Genomic DNA, 13,348 nt, shown 5'->3' with positions numbered 1-13,348 from the left:
CATCCTCACCCTCATCCATGGCGACGTCACCAACAACTAATGGAGCCTCTTCCTCACCCCCTCCGCTATGACCCAGCACGACATCCGACGCTAATTGAGTAGATGAGGTGTTGATGTTCATACCTAACTGCATGCTCGTGGGTGTGCTCCCGGCCGCCTCCAGACGAAGCAGACTCTTTGGCCACAACAGGACCCACCCATTGCAACAATCACCAAGCTCCCGCAGGGTCTCGTCGTCATCCCCCACTAGTACCAGATGAGCCAAATTCTCGTGGACCAGTTTGACACTGACCACGGAAACCTTGAAGGGGTCCGGGGGATCGATCGGCTGTGGAACAATGGTTCCTTCGGCTCCATTATCGTCGCCTTCCCCTTGTCCACCTTCTGGTCGCCGATGGCGTACAATAAGGTGCACAGGGTTTCGTCAGCCTACAAAGATAAGTCTACGACATGAGACATCCGAAAGGCAACGAAAACGGGAGATTATACATTTATTGAAGAGGGGTGGTGTGACAGATACCGTGAGGGCGTCGAGCTCAGCCAAAGACGAAGCACCGCCGAGCATGTCCGGTGCCGGAGTCAGTGCGGGAGCCGTTGCGGGAGCAGGTGCAGGAGCCGGTGCGGGAGCAAGTGCAGCTGTAGGTGCTGGTGCAATGCTAGTCGAGCTGCTCCCCAAGAAGTCAGCAAGGGGAAAGTCCGCTGCATTTTTTTCTGGATTTTGCTTGGTCCAATTGAAAACGGCCGGAACCAAGGTAGTAGACATATCTACAACCACCTATTTTGCGGCAGCTATCGTTGTTGCAACTGTCTCAGATGATTTCTTCTCAACCCGGACTAAATGAACTTTTTTGAAATTTTGTTTTTCTGATTTTTTTGGATATTTTTTATTTTTATTTTTATTTTTTTTGTATTTTTCCCGATTTTCAAATTTCTGAATTATTTGACGATTTAATCTCTAATGATCCCTCATCACTGCTCAAGTATGGACAACTCTTTCCAAATCATCTAACTTCCTAGCTGGTCACCCATCCTCTCACTACCCTGACCTAAGCACGCTTAACTTCCGATTTCTATTCCGCCTAGTTTCCAAGTCCGCACTAGTTGTTTTCCTGAGAAGAGTAAGCTGTCAATCCTATTAACCCTTAGGAGTTGAACTTGAGCATGAAGCACCTTTTGAGTTTGAAACTATTATTTTAACAAAATAATTATTTAGTAACACTAATATTTCTTGAATAAGTAGTTTGACCATAGTATGACTACTATTTGACTAGTGTTTCACCAAAAATTCAAAAAAACATACATTTGAGGATAACTTTTTTTCCTTTCAGAATTTGAGGATTCTAAAAATTTGCAAAACGGCCTACGACACTCAAACTCGGAGCTGAGTTTTTGTGCTGAACATTTTGATGTATTATCCTTTTTTCGACATCGTATGCAAAAGTTATAGCCGTTTTACTTTTTTCATAACACTTTTTTGCAAAACATGTCGAAATTTATGTTTTTAATTTTCCTAACTAGTAGATGTAGTAACATAACTACATCTTGAAGGATTTTAATTTTTGAAGTTTTTCTCATTTTCTTTTGTTTTTTTCAAAACTGAAATGGCGATATAGTCCGGGATGGTGTCCATCCAATCCTACCGTCGACTACGTCTGCTAGCACCGTCTAAGCCAGAATCACCACTAAGGTTAACCAAGCCAAAGACATGTTCTATTAAAGTGGCAAAAAGAATTACTTTTTTAATATAGCAACACTAATTCTATCAACTATTATTAAAGGCTAAAGAGCTATTCATACAAAACAGTAGCAAAATTAATATTAATAAATTATAAAAATTTATCTACTGTTGTCCAACAGTAGCATACTACAACATGTTAAAATCTGTAGAAAGAACTAACTAAAAATAATTGAAAACAACAATTAAAGGACTAAATTAACTATATAAGCAAAACAGTCCTAATTTATATTAATTTACAAATAAGCAAATAAATCTTTATTGTGAACATGTGACTAGGAGAAAAAAGAATTAAATTAAAAACTATTTATAAACTCAAATTATTCACAATCTAGGGTTTGAAGCAAATTTGAACAAATCCATATTTAAATCTTTTAAATTTCAAAACTAATGGCACAAACAGAAACTAGACAAAATTTTGAATCTAATGCAAAAAGAATCACTGAAAAACATGAAATATTCTAAAAGATATAAACAATTCAAAACAAAAACTAAAAACAAAAACAAATGGAAAAACAAAAAACAAATTTCAGAACCCCTTTTGTCCCGGTTGGAGCCACCAACCGGGACTAAAGCCTCAACCCCTTTAGTCCCGGTCGGTGGCTTGAACCGGGACTAAAGGTCTAATCTTTAGTCCCGGTTTGAGACACCAACCGGGACTATGGCGCACTAGCCGCTCGAACCGGGACTAATGCTCACATTAGTCCTGGTTCATAATGCAACCAGGACTAATGTGTAGATTGAGCTTCGACCAAACCCCTATTTTCTACTAGTAATACATCCTATGTAGAAAAATAGTAATTAATAAATAGTCAAAAACTTACAATATTTTTAAAATAATCTTGACCTTCCATTGTACTTCTGAAAACAAATCCACAAAAAGTAAAACCCCTTTGACTTCTTTTTTTAAAGCAAATTTTCAGCCAAAATAGTGTGAATAGTGACCTATAATAGCAAATAAATGTTGTTCTTTTTGCCCTGAAGTCAACACTAATTGTTTTGTGAAAATTTATACACTAGTGCAAAAGAAAGTCAAGTTTATTCTAAAAAACTTCTGAACTTTGTTGACTTTTTTGAATTAGTAAGAAAATCCCTGTCGGTGTCAAAACCAGCGGATCTCGGGTAGGGGTCCTGATCTATGCGTGTCGGTGGGATGAAACCCGGACAGGCAACGGAACCCGAATCTATTTCAAAAACAGCAGGGCCCGCATCGCCCCGCAAACCGGCACACGCCTGGCCGGGTCGCTCGACCCTGCAAGGCTCGCAACCCGGCCAAGACCCTCGACTCGGGAAGGTACGTCGACCCGGCCGCAGCAGCTGGCGCAAGACAACTCAACCCGGCGCAGCCATGGCTTCCCCAGCAAGCCAACCCACCCGTGGCGTCCACGGCAACCCAGTCACGGGTCAGCTCCCGTCCCATTCAGGCCGTACGATGGGATGAGATCTCAATCACCGATGACCATGACAACAGTGCTACCGCACATGCCTGTGGTTAGCCGGAGCGTGGCAACAGTGCCCCTTACCTACCCGCTGACCAGGGCTCGCGTGGCAACAGTGTTCCCGCCCTCACCGTTGACGACAACAAGCGGCGGCCTGACGGAGAACAATGTACACGGCTCAACTGGGCCACGCCATGACGACCGACAAGACGGCACACAGTCCCCTAGGTATGCGGGGCCCGCTCCTAGGGGAACCCGGCGAACCACAAGCCCACAAGCGGGACCCATCCCGGTACTCCGGACACCGACAATACGGACCCACCGACTCGGCATATTACCATTGTAACCCTGGGTGGGTTGATCTATAAACCCCCCCAGGAGCCCACGCCTACAGAGGGCATGCTGGACACAAGATGCATGTAAGAGAGACCCAGGCAAGCATAGGACTAGCCACCACATAGCAATGCCAGGGAGAAGGAGCAGCCCGAGCCTTGGCCAGTCTCCTTCCTCCTCCATACAGCTCTAGGACGACATTGTACTATCGACCATCCAACTAAACTCGGCAGGACTAGGGGTGTTATCTCTCCGGAGAGCCCCGAACCTGGGTATGTCCGGCGTCCCGCGCCCGCGCATATCAACCTCGCCTCTGGAGCCCACCAGCGCCCTCGAGCCTCCTCCTCTCTTTAGCCATCCCTTGGCATCTGCCGTGCGCCCACCATGACAGTTGGTGCCCATCGTGGGGCAGCTCGAGGAGCTGGTCGGCAGCATGCTTTAGACGGGGCCCTTCTCCTACTCCGACGAGTCTGTCGCTCTGGCGGACGACGTCATCGGCGCGCTCGCCGCCTCCTTCACTGTGCTGCGCATCTCCGACGCATTCGCGGTCGATGAGTACCCCTGCGAGGTGCTCAGCTACTCCGACTCTCCGCTCTCCCTCAACGGCAGATTCACTGCTGGGGTGATGGATGCCCATGTGGACGTCTTCGTCACCGGCGATGGTGCCTCTTCATCGTTGAGTAAGGCAAGGAGGGTCGCCGAAGCGCGGCCGCCACGGCACGGACCGAGCCGTCCGACCCGCTGCGTGCCGTGATGCAGAGCCTCAACATCCCCATCGGCACCGACGTCGACGCCACCAACGTCGCTGAAGCCCGAACCCGGCTCGAGGACACGTGCCAGCAGATGCTGGACCTGTCCGAGACGCTGGCCGCCACCAGGCGTCGCCTAGAAGCTGCTCAGATGGAGCACGACGCCGCCCACATATTCACGCCCGCCGCGGCCGAGCCAAGCCGGGCCGCCGATACTCGCGCCCAGGGAGGATTTTCGAAAACTTAGGCGAGCACTGGGCTGCAGCTAAGCCTCCGAGTGGAAGGCTGGCTTACCACTCGGTAGGATTTTGTTTACTTAGGCGAGCACCGAGCTGCAGCTAAGCCCCCGAGTGGAAGGCTGGCTTACCACTCGGTAGGATTTTGTTTACTTAGGCGAGCACCGGGCTGCAGATAAGCCCCCGAGTGGAAGGCTGGCTTACCACTCGGTAGGATTTTGTTTACTTAGGTGAGTACTTGGACTGCAGCTAAGCCTCCGAGTGGAAGGCTGGCTCACCACTCGGTAGAATTTTGTTTATCTTAGGCGAAACGGATTCGCAGCTAAGCCTCCGAGTGGAAGGCTGGCTTACCACTCGGTAGGATTTTTTACAAGCTTAGGCGAAACGGGTTCGCAGCTAAGCCACCCACTGGGGGACAGATTTATGAGAACAAAAGCAATAACAATTACTGAGAAAATTATGAAACTCTTGTCTTTGATGAATACACTACAGGAGTACTTTTATTACAACTCATCCGAGTGAAAAACTTAAGTATAAAAAGAGCGGAGCAGGTCACCGTTCCATGCTCGGGGCTCGTCAATTTGGTGCTCGACATTGTAAAGGCGGTATGCCCCATTGTGGAGAACCTTGGTGACGATGAAGGGACCTTCACAAGTAGGAGCAAGCTTGTGTGGTTTCTGCTTATCCACTCGGAGAACTAAATCTCCCTCCTGGAAAGCTCGACTCTTCACGTTTCTGGCATGGAAGCGACGCAAGTCCTGCTGGTAAATGGTCGATCGGATTAAGGCCATCTCTCTTTCTTCTTCTAGAAGGTCGACCGCGTCCTGTCGGGCTTGCTCTGCTTCAGCTTCGGTCTAGAGTTCGACTCAGGGTGCGTTGTGAAGCAGGTCACTCAGCAAGACTGCTTCAGCTCTGTAGACCAAGAAGAACGGAGTCCTCCCAGTCGACAGGTTTGGCATGGTCCTTAATCCCCAAAGCACCGATGGAAGTTCGTCGACCCATGCACCAGCTGCATGCCTGAGGTCGCGCATCAGTCGGGGTTCCAACCCTTTGAGAATTAGGCCATTTGCTCGTTCTGCTTGTCCATTCGACTGGGGATGAGCCACTGAAGCTTAGTCGACTCGTGTACCCTGAGATGTGCAGAAGGCTCTGAATTCTTCGGAGTCGAAGTTTGACCCATTGTCTGTGATGATGCTGTGAGGAACTCCATATCTGAATACCAACTCCCTGATGAAGCTGACGGCGGTGCCGGCATCCAGATTCTTGATGGGTTTAGCCTCAATCCACTTTGTGAACTTGTCGACTGCTACCAATACATGTGTGTAGCCGTTTCTGCCTGTTCTCAGTGGTCCAACCATATCCAACCCCCATACAGCGAAAGGCCAGACGAGTGGAATGGTCTTCAAGGCTGAGGCGGGTTTGTGAGACATATTGGAGTAGGATTGACATCCTTCACACTTGTCGACTATCTCTTTCGCCATCTCATTTGCTCTGGGCCAGTAAAAACCCGCTCGGTATGCTTTAGCCACGATAGTCCGAGAGGACGCATGATGGCCACAGGTCACCAAGTGGATGTCGTTGAGAATCATTCGACCTTCTTCCGGTGTTATGCATTTCTGGCCGACTCCAGTCGCACTTTCTCTGTACAACTGTCCCCTCATGACGGTGAAGGCTTTGGATCGGCGGACGATCTCTCGAGCCTCTTCTTCATTCTTGGGGAGCTCTTTCCTCAGAATATAGGCGATATAGGGCACTGTCCAGTCGGGAGTGATGACCAGAACTTCCATGCTTAAGTCGACCATAGCTGGGACCTCGACTTCAGTCGGATCTGTGGTGCTTTTTGGCTGCGGGGCTTCCTCAGTGAAAGGATCTTCTTGAACCGACAGCGTGTGAACATGCTCCAAAAACACGTCATTCGGAATGGCTTCTCTCTTGGAACCTATCTTCGCCAAGTTATCGGCTGCTTGATTTTTCAGTCGGGGAACGTGATGGAGCTCTAATCCCTCAAATTTCTTCTCCAGCTTTCTGACTGCATTGTAGTAACAAGTAATGGCTGGGCTTCTGACGTCCCACTCCTTCATCACTTGGTTGACCACTAAGTCTGAGTCACCGTAGACCATGAGGCGACGGATGCCGAGTGAAATGGCCATACGCAACCCGTACAAGAGTGCTTCGAATTCTGCTTCATTGTTGGAGGAATCAAAGTGAATCTGGAGTACATATCTGAGCTTATCTCCTCGGGGGGAAACCAAGTCCACTCCGGCACCGCAACCATTCAGCATTTTGTAGCCATCGAAGAACATAGTACAGTGCTCCGAGTGAACTTGGGTCGGTAACTGCTGTTCAGTCCACTCGGCGAGGAAATCTGCTATTGCTTGGGACTTGATAGCTTTCTTTGCCTCAAATCTGATATCTAGGGGAAGAAGTTCAATCGCCCATTTTGCCACTCGACCGGTTGCGTCTCTGTTGTGCAGAATCTCTGATAAGGGGGCGTCGGTGACGACTGTGATGATATGATCAGAGAAGTAATGAGCAACTTTCTGTTGGAAATATGCCCTAGAGGCAATAATAAAAGGATTATTATTATATTTCCTTGTTCATGATAATTGTCTTTTATTCATGCTATAATTGTATTATCCGGAAATCGTAATACACGTGTGAATACATAGACCACAATACGTCCCTAGTATGCCTCTAGTTGACTAGCTCGTTGGTCAACAGATAGTCATGGTTTCCTGACTATGGACATTAGATGTCATTGACAACGGGATCACGTCATTAGGAGAATGACGTGATGGACAAGACCCAATCCTAAGAATAGCACAAGATCGTGTAGTTCGTTTTTGCTAGAGCTTTTCCAATGTCAAGTATCTCTTCCTTAGACCATGAGATCGTGTAACTCCCGGATACCGTATGAGTGCTTTGGGTGTACCAAACGTCACAACGTAACTGGGTGACTATAAAGGTGCACTACAGGTATCTCCGAAAGTGTCTGTTGGGTTGACACGGATCGAGACTGGGATTTGTCACTCCGTATGATGGAGAGGTATCACTGGGCCAACTCGGTAGTGCATCATCATTATGAGCTCAAAGTGACCAAGTGTCTGGTCACGGGATCATGCATTACGGTACGAGTAAAGTAACTTGCCGGTAAGGAGACTGAACGAGGTATTGGGATGCCGACGATCGAGTCTCGGGCAAGTAACGTACCGATTGACAAAGGGAATAGTATATGGGGTTGATTGAATCCTCGACACTGTGGTTCATCCGATGACATCATCGAGGAGCATGTGGGAGCCAACATGGGTATCCAGATCCCGCTGTTGGTTATTGACCGGAGAGCCGTCTCGGTCATGTCTGCATGCCTCCCGAACCCGTAGGGTCTACACACTTAAGGTTCGGTGACGCTAGGGTTATTAGGAAGACTTGTATGTGATTACCAAATGTTGTTCGGAGTCCCGGATGAGATTTCGGGTGTCACGAGGAGTTCCGGAAGGGTCCGGAGGTAAAGATTTATATATGGGAAGTTGTCATGCGGACACCGGAAAGTTTCGGGGGCATATCGGTATTGTACCGGGGCCACCGGAAGGGTTCCAGGGGTCCACCGGGAGGGGCCACCCCTCTCGGAGGGCCCCATGGGCCACATGGGGCAGGGAACCAGCCCCAGCCCTCCCCCCTTGGGCCCATGCGCCTAGGGTTGGGGGGGGACCCTAAGGCCGCTGCCCCCCCTCTAGATCTCATCTAGAGGGGGCTGGCCCCCTTCCCCCTTCCCCTATAAATAGAGGGGTGAGGGGAGGGCTGAACACCTGATCCAAGGCGCAGCCCCTCCCCTCCCCAACACCTCTCCTCCTCCGTTAAGCGCTTGGCGAAGCCCTGTCGGAGTACTGCCTCTCCACCAACACCACGCCGTCGTGCTGCTGCTGGAGCCTTCTTCCTCAACCTCTCCTTCCCCCTTTCTGGATCAAGGAGGAGGAGACGTCGTCCGTTCCGTACGTGTGTTGAACGCGGAGGTGCTGTCCGTTCAGCACTTGGTCATCGGTGATTTGGATCATGGCGAGTATGACTCCATCATCCCCGTTCCCTTGAACGCTTCCGCACGCGATCTACAAGTGGTATGTAGATGCAATCTCTCTCCCATGATTCGTTGCTTAGATGAACTCATAGATGGATCTTGGTGAAACCATAGGAAAATTTTTAATTTTCTGCAATGTTCCCCGACAGTGGCATCATGAGCTAGGTCTATGCGTAGTTCTCTATTGCACGAGTAGAACACAATTTTGTTGTGGGCGTAGATCTTGTCAACTTGCTTGCCGCTACTAGTCTTTTCTTGCTTCAACGGTATTGTGGGATGAAGCGGCCCGGACCCACCTTACACGTACGCTTACGTGAGACAGGTTCCACCGACTGACATGCACTAGTTGCATAAGGTGGCTAGCGGGTGTCTGTCTGTCCTACTTTAGTTGGAGCGGATTAGATGAAAAGGGTCCTTATGAAGGGTAAATAGAAGTTGACAAAAATCACGTTGTGGTTATTTGTAGGTAAGAAAACGTTCTTGCTAGAACCCAATTGCAGCCACGTAAAAGATGCAACAACAATTAGATAACGTCTAACTTGTTTTTGCAGCAATTGTCATGTGATGTGATATGGCCAGAAGTTGTGATGAATGATGAATGATATATTGTGATGTATGAGATCATGTTCTTGTAATAGGAATCACGACTTGCATGTCGATGAGTATGACAACCGGCTGGAGCCATAGGAGTTGTCTTTATTTTTGTATGACCTGCGTGTCATTGAAGAACGCCATGTAAATTACTTTACTTTATTGCTAAACGTGTTAGCCATATAAGTAGAAGTAGTCGTTGGCGTGACAACTTCATGAATACATAATGATGGAGATCATGATGATGGAGATCATGGTGTCATGCCGGTGACGAAGATGATCATGGAGCCCCGAAGATGGAGATCGAACGAGCTATATGATATTGGCCATATCATGTCACTACTATATAATTGCATGTGATGTTTATTATGTTTTATGCATCTTGTTTACTTAGAATGGCGGTAGTAAATAAGATGATCCCTTATAATAATTTCAAGAAAGTGTTCCCCCTAACTGTGCACCGTTGCTAAAGTTCGTCGTTTCGAAGCACCACGTGATGATCGGGTGTGATAGATCCTTACGTTCACATACAATGGGTGTAAGATAGATTTACACATGCATAACACTTAGGGTTAACTTGACGAGCCTAGCATGTACAAACATTTCCTCGGAACACAGAGACCGAAAGGTCGAACATGGGTCGTATGGAAGATACGATCAACATGGAGATGTTCACCGATGATGCCTAGTCCGTCTCACGTGATGATCGGACACGGCCTAGTCGACTCGGATCGTGTAACACATAGATGACTAGAGGGATGTCTAATTTGAGTGGGAGTTCATTAAATAATTTGATTAGATGAACTTAATTCTCATGAACTTAGTCTAAAACTTTTGCAAAATATGTCTTGTAGATCAAATGGCCAACGCTCATGTCAACATGAACTTCAACGCATTCCTAGAGAAAACCAAGCTGAAAGATGATGGCAGCAACTATTCGGACTGGTTCCGGAACCTGAGGATCATCCTCATATCAGCCAAGAAAGATTATGTCCTAGATGCACCGCTAGGTGAAGCACGCATCCCAAAGAACCAAGACGTTATGAACACTTGGCAATCACGTGCTGATGATTACTCCCTCGTTCAGTGCGGCATGCTTTACAGCTTAGAACCGGGCTCCAAAAGCGTTTTTAGAAGCACAGAGCATATGCGATGTTCGAGGAGCTGAAAATGGTTTTCCAAGCTCATGCCCGCGTCGAGAGATATGAAGTCTCCGACAAGTTCTATAGTTGTAAGATGTAGGAAAACAGTTCTGTCAGTGAGCACATACTCAAAATGTCTGGGTTGCACACCCGCCTGTCCCAGTTGGAGATCAACCTCCTGGACGAGGCGGTCATTGACAGAATCCTTCAGTCGCTCCCACCAAGCTACAAGAGCTTTGTGCTGAACTACAATATGCAGGGGATGGTGAAGACCATTCCTGAAGTATTCTCAATGCTGAAGTCAGCAGAGGTTGAAATCAAGAAAGAACATCAAGTGTTGATGGTCAATAAGACCACTAAGTTCAAGAAGGGCAAGGGTAAGAAGAACTTCAAGAAGGACGGCAAAGATATTGCCGCACTCGGTAAGCCAGTTGCCGGGAAGAAGTCAAAGAATGGACCCAAGCCTGAGACTGAGTGCTTTTATTGCAAGGGGAAGGGTCACTGGAAGTGGAACTGCCCCAAATACTTAGCGGACAAGAAGGCCGGCAACACTAAAGGTATATTTGATATACATGTAATTGATGTGTACCTTACCAGTACTCGTAGTAACTCCTGGGTATTTGATACCGGTGCCGTTGCTCACATTTGTAACTCACAACAGGAGCTGCGGAATAAGCGGAGACTGGCGAAGGACGAGGTGACGATGCGCGTCGGGAATGGTTCCAAGGTCGATGTGATCGCCGTCGGCACGCTACCTCTACATTTACCTACGGGATTAGTTTTAAACCTCAATAATTGTTATTTAGTGCCAAGTTTGAGCATGAACATTGTATCTGGATCTCGTTTAATACGAGATGGCTACTCATTTAAATCCGAGAATAATGGTTGTTCCATTTATATGAGAGATATGTTTTATGGTCATGCCCCGATGGTCAATGGTTTATTCTTAATGAATCTCGAACGTAATGTTACACATATTCATAGTGTGAATACCAAAAGATGTAAAATTGATAACGATAGTCCCACATACTTGTGGCACTGCCGCCTTGGTCACATTGGTGTCAAGCGCATGAAGAAGCTCCATGCTGATGGACTTTTAGAGTCTCTAGATTACGAATCATTTGACACATGAGAACCATGCCTCATGGGAAAAATGACCAAGACCCCGTTCTCCGGAACAGTGGAGCGAGCAACCAACTTATTGGAAATCATACATACTGATGTGTGTGGTCCAATGAGCGTTGAGGCTCGCGGAGGATATCGTTATGTTCTCACTCTCACTGATGACTTGAGTAGATATGGGTATGTCTACTTGATGAAACACAAGTCTGAGACATTTGAAAAGTTCAAGGAATTTCATAATGAAGTAGAGAATCAACATGACCGAAAGATAAAGTTCTTACGATCGGATCGTGGAGGAGAATATTTAAGTCATGAATTTGGTACACACTAAAGAAAATGTGGAATCGTTTCACAACTCACGCCGCCTGGAACACCTCAGCGTAACGGTGTGTCCGAACATCGTAATCGCACTCTATTGGATATGGTGCGATCTATGATGTCTCTTACCGATTTACCGCTATCATTTTGGGGATACGCTCTAGAGACAGCTACATTCACTTTAAATAGGGCACCGTCTAAATCCGTTGAGACGACACCGTATGAATTATGGTTTGGGAAGAAACCTAAGCCGTCGTTTCTAAAAGTTTGGGGATGCGATGCTTATGTCAAGAAACTTCAACCTGAACATCTCGAACCCAAGTCGGAAAAATGCGTCTTCATAGGATACCCTAAGGAAACCATTGGGTATACCTTCTACTTAAGATCCGAAGGCAAGATCTTTGTTGCCAAGAACGGATCCTTTCTGGAAAAAGAGTTTCTCTCGAAAGGAGTAAGTGGGAGGAAAGTAGAACTCGGTGAAGTACTACCTCTTGAACCGGAAGGTAGTGCAGCTCAGGAAAACGTTCATGTGGTGCCTACATCGAATGGAGAGGAAATTAATGATGATGATCAAGGTACTTCCGATCAAGTTGCTACTGAACTTCGTAGGTCCACAAGGACACGTGCCACACCAAAGTGGTATGGCAACCCTGTCCTGGAAATCATGTTGTTAGACAACGGTGAACCTTCGAACTATGAAGAAGCGATGGCGGGTCCAGATTCCAACAAATGGCTAGAAGCCATGAAATCCGAGATAGAATCCATGTATGAAAACAAAGTATGGACTTTGACTGACTTGCCCGATGATCGGCGAGCGATAGAAAACAAATGGATCTTTAAGAAGAAGACGGACGCGGATGGTAATGTCACCATCTATAAAGCTCGACTTGTCGCTAAGGGTTATCGGCAAGTTCAAGGGATTGACTACGATGAGACTTTCTCTCCCGTAGCGAAGCTTAAGTCCGTCCGAGTCATGTTAGCAATTGCCGCATACTATGATTATGAGATATGGCAGATGGACATCAAAACGGCATTCCTTAACGGGCATCTTAAGGAAGAACTGTATATGATGCAGCCGGAGGGTTTTGTCGATCCTAAGAATGCTAACAAAGTGTGCAAGCTCCAGCGATCCATTTATGGGCTGGTGCAAGCATCTCGGAGTTGGAACATTTGCTTTGATGAGATGATCAAAGTGTTTGGGTTTACACAGACTTATGGAGAAGCCTGCGTTTACAAGAAAGTGAGTGGGAGCTCTGTAGCATTTCTCATATTATATGTAGATGACATACTTTTGATGGGAAATGATATAGAATTCTTGGACAGCATTAAGGCCTACTTGAATAAGTGTTTTTCAATGAAGGACCTTGGAGAAGCTGCTTACATATTAGGCATCAAGATCTATAGGGATAGATCGAGACGCCTCATAGGTCTTTCACAAAGCACATACCTTGATAAGATTTTGAAGAAGTTCAAAATGGATCAGTCCAAGAAAGGGTTCTTGCCTGTACTGCAAGGTGTGAGATTGAGCTCGGCTCAATGCCCGACCACGACAAAAGATAAAGAAGAGATGAGTGTCATCCCCTATGCCTCAGCCATAGGATCTATTATGTA

This window comes from Triticum aestivum, chromosome 4A (assembly GCF_018294505.1).
Source record: "Triticum aestivum cultivar Chinese Spring chromosome 4A, IWGSC CS RefSeq v2.1, whole genome shotgun sequence".
NCBI lineage: Eukaryota > Viridiplantae > Streptophyta > Magnoliopsida > Poales > Poaceae > Triticum > Triticum aestivum.
This window is presented reverse-complemented; position numbering follows the sequence as displayed.